This window comes from Lolium perenne, chromosome 1, assembly GCF_019359855.2.
Source record: "Lolium perenne isolate Kyuss_39 chromosome 1, Kyuss_2.0, whole genome shotgun sequence".
In the NCBI taxonomy this organism is placed as follows: Eukaryota; Viridiplantae; Streptophyta; class Magnoliopsida; order Poales; family Poaceae; genus Lolium; species Lolium perenne.
The window spans coordinates 137,039,902-137,044,324 of record NC_067244.2 but is presented as its reverse complement, the minus strand read 5'-3'; the positions used below and the strand labels follow the sequence as shown (position 1 = coordinate 137,044,324).

Sequence of the window (4,423 nt, the reverse complement as noted above, 5' to 3'; positions counted from 1 at the left end):
CATCAACTAGTGGTGTTAAGAACATGTCTAGCAGGCCCCTTATAACCCGCCGACCCCGTAAAATTCCGGCGGGATACGGGTGTGCCCGGTTTGGGCCGTCTAGCAGGCCATGTATTCGGGACGGCCCGTTTCAGCCGAATACGGGTGTGACGCCCCAAAACCGGTACCATGAGGATCCCAGCTAACCCGCCGAAATCCGCACGATATCGATTTTAGGAGACGCACCACCAAGCGCCTCATACACGCCAGAGCATGCACGCGATGCGGGTGGAATCAATCACGAGAGGTAATATTACAACAGGATTACAATAGATCCCACAAGATACATATATTACAACAACGACTCCAACGAGTCAAGATACAAATATACAACATAAGATCTAAATCATACAGAAGATCAAATATGTCCGAGTACGGACAAGATACAAATTGGACTAAGAGTCCTGAAGATAAACGATGGCGTCCATAACCCTGCCCAGGCCAAGCCGGAAGGGTAACCTTGCTAGCGTCGTCTTCATCGAACATATCTTCATACCTGCCCGGTTATATCCCGTAGAAGCAGCAATAAGTAAGGGTTCGTACTTAACAAGACTTCAAGACGTATAAGCATTCGTCAACCAATCGTCCTTTGTACTTGAGGCACGCAGGGGACTTAGAGGACGCAAGAGGAACGTCATAGGCAATATGGTGGGGTTAAGCGGCAGCGCGCAAGCACTAAAAACCTATAGGGACACTCTACAACATTCGTCTATTAGAGAAGGTGAGAGAGCGCATAACTAACAGTTCTATACTCTGCAGACATAACACAACCGATGCGTTCCCCCCTCGCAAGGAAGTACTTACAAAGGCACTCACACGGTTGTCAATATTTAACCAGTTATTATTTAAGTTGTTCTATCTTACTATGCAAGTTATTAATATTGAAACAACAGGTGTAAGTTGTCTATGGTCGAGTCATACAGCTCCAAGTCGTCCATAACCGCAGACACGGCTTATCGATAAGATGTAACCCTGCAGGGGTGCCCAAATGTGCCCACACGCACGATCAATCCAACCTGGCGAGGGAAAGATATCACGACTCTCACTCTCCTTCACTACAACAATGTCCAGGAAGCCACCTAACCAAGTTGAACCCGAATCGAAGTCCGGCCGAATCTCCGAGACGGACCTAGCTGTTTGCGCCTACGGCTTCCGAGGGTCAGAACACACACTGGGGCGAATGACCCGCTTCAGCATCGATGAACGAACGTACCGCTTCCTATACGTGCATACCAGAAACAAGGGATACAAGACACCCAGGGGCTTCCCAAAGTAAACAAGTAACAAGCTGGCATGCACGCAACAACAAATGGTAAAACATTACGAACTAGTTGTGGCCACTGGACAAAGCTGTAGATTCCGGCAGTGGTCTAGGGGAGACCCATAGGCATACCCAAGTGTGGTTAGAGCGCTCAGTCTCGGAACAGATAACAGGAACTCGGGTCCTAAGCTTTAAAGAAACACAAGTGAGCCGTCACAAAACGATCAGCTCACCCACCGATGCCTCCGCTAACAACTATTAACAAGTAACCATGATATCCTCAACAGATATAACCATAAACCCTGTGTCATGTTTCCCCAACAGATAACCCGATAAGATAGCATTAGCGGTAACGAGATATAAACATCACTAGCATGCACTACGACTCGCAAGGCAGACCCGATAACCAAACAACAGCTGTAGGAGGTTGGTGGTTGGTGGTGGCAATATGGGCTGCTTGAGGTAACAAGTGGAAGGGACACGTGACAAGAACGCAACTTAAGGATGGCATCAGGGAGAAGGCAAAATAAAATAGGTGAGCGACTTCTGCGGGGGCAGAAGTATAGGGGAAATGCTTGCCTGTTAAAACTTGCCGAGGAACATTCGGAGAATTTGACGTATCTCACCGCACCACTTCGTGATCCTATCCTGGAAGAAGCAAATGCTGGACAAACAACGGGTGCAAGTCTTACTACTACGGATAAAGAGTCGGCATGCTCAAGATGATATGCATGACATGGCAGAGATGATGCGGTGCAATTTATCCATATTAATCGGAGTCGGAACCCCGGACAAGCAAATTAGAGTTGGAGTTGCATTTTCTATCGTCAAATTTAAGGGTGGATTAGCATAGAAAGACATGGCAGGGGTGCGCTACTTCAATATTAAACGGAGCGGGTAAATCCTGGTTGGATATTCGAAATACTCCGTAGTTCCATATGAGGTGAATGCACAAACTATCACGGCTGGACATGATGCAAGATGCAAACATGCATATGGATGGCATATTAATGTTCTTCACATTTTTCTGAGCTACTTTCATATATAACACTTTTAATTTCGAGTTATAGTTTGGAAGATATTGATTTTACAAGATATGAGCATTTCCTGCCATTTTTCAGAAAACAGAAATGAAGCAGAGATGTTTCTCACCGAGGTTGAAGCTATCCTGGGCGGCTGACGCGCGGGCCAGGGAGGTGCTGACTGGGCGCTGACGCAGCAGCGGGGCGTCGGAGATGTTTGCACCGGATAGAAACCTAGTCTGGGACGCTGATCTCCGGGCCCGACTGTCAAGAAGCAAAGAATTAAATAAATAAAAGGGGTGGCGCTACATGTGCATGGATGGGATTGAACACACGATCTCTCAAGCAGAAATCAAGGAACAAACCAGTTGGGCTAGCTTCAGATCACGATCAAGTGGAGTACTGGAACCAAAAGAAACATACGCAGCGACCTGACTGCGTGTACACGCGATAGCTGATGAAACTGATGTTGGACGTTGTCTCACTGCAGATCTTGGCTCGTCGAGGAAAAAGGTCGATGGCGTCCACAGGAATTGAACACAGGATCTGATATACAATGCACAGGGAACGAACCAGTATGAGGCATATCGATTCACGTTGAGGAAGCATGGTTCGCTGTGATTTACTAGGTGCTCAATCTTGCACCTTTGGCTGCAGCGGACGAAGAAGAATACACAGATGATGGCGAGGAGGTGCAGCTGCCGGGCGATGGTTGGAGGCGAGGAGGCGGCCACGGACGCGCGGCAGGGAAAAACGACGGAGCGTGATGAACAACGTCGGAACACGAAGTGCAAGCATGGGCCTGGTGGACGAGGATCATGTACAGATGACGAACGCGTGAGAACAGGCGAAGACGAGCAGCAGACGGAGAACTTGGCGGCCGACTGGTTTTCGGGTACACGACGGAGCTATGATGGCGATGATGTCCTGCGGAGGAGAGCGGCGATCAACGCCAGTAGCCCGGCAAGAAAAACAGAGAGGCCGGGACTCGGACTCGGGAGTGGTTTAGGAGGACGCGAAGCTCACCGTACCGGGAAAAACCGGGCGGCGTCGAGGGCGTCCCTGAAGACACGCAGGAGGCGGACGGGCCGGGAGAGCTTGGGCGGACGCGGCGCAGGTCGTTGATGACGAGGACATGCTGGGAGCCCGACGGCCGGCGAGGAAGACGGAGTTTTGGCGAGGCGCCGGGACCGGGACGTCGTGCAGGACGCGGACGCGGTTGAGCACGTCGGGAGGAGCTTGGTCGAGCGCACGCCGGTGATCGCAGAGCTTGGCGAAGTTTGGCGGCGGCGCGAAGCGGCGGCAGAGGAGGGGCGGCGGCAGAGGGAAGGGAAGTAGGCCACTAGGGTTGGATGGGAAAGGAGCTACTGGTTTTATAGAGGTGGTATGGAGACGACGTGGACCACTTCCATCGTGCCGTACAGGAGGAAGAAGCTGTGGTCGCTGTGGAGATTAGTTTGGCCCGGGTGGGCTAGTTCGCTGAAGGAAAGATGAATGAGAAGGTGGGCTTTGGTAGGATGTTACGATGGCTTGATGTTTTCACCACTAGGATGGGCCAACACAAAAGAAAGGTGAGCTGCTTCGTGGAAAAGGAAAAGCAGAACGTGTGGCCATTGTACTTCCTCGAGAGTTTGTCAAGTATTTGCATAAAAGAAACACAAGAGAGAAAGATAGAAGGGAAAGGATGGAGGCAAAAGAAGACCATCGGGGTATGAAGGAAAACAGGGAAGCAGGGTTAACATTTTCCAAACCATATTTTATTAAAACTAGTTTATCTAAAATATTGCAAATATCTTTATTTCAGGTTTCGTTAAAATAAGAAAAGAGCGGGCAGGGTTTTTATTAAACCATACAAGAGAAAACAAAATAGAGTTTATTGCAAATAATTTTGGGTTGTTTTCGCAAAATATGCAAGGTGGGAGATGCATGATGACGTCACGATGACCAAGTTCTGTGAGTTGCTGTTGAATTTGCAAGATCATCGTGTGGGTTGATTCTAGGACAGTTGGGAGAGCAATGTAATTTGCTAGTTCGACCAGAATTAAGTGGGTTGATTCTCGGACGGTTGGATTTGCAAAATCATCGTGCACCTAGAGTTTTA

The 4,423-nt window shown here is 49.2% G+C and overlaps 1 long non-coding RNA gene across 1 annotated transcript; it reads right to left on the bottom strand.

Moving 5' to 3' along the window:
* Positions 1-270: 270 nt before the first annotated feature.
* Positions 271-3,651, bottom strand: LOC127305713 (uncharacterized). Its single transcript, XR_007854115.2, has 6 exons — positions 3,354-3,651; positions 2,968-3,249; positions 2,688-2,868; positions 2,453-2,586; positions 1,880-1,964; positions 271-535 (listed from the first exon to the last, which is right to left on the bottom strand). It is a non-coding gene; the product is annotated as an uncharacterized lncRNA (long non-coding RNA).
* Positions 3,652-4,423: the final 772 nt, after the last annotated feature.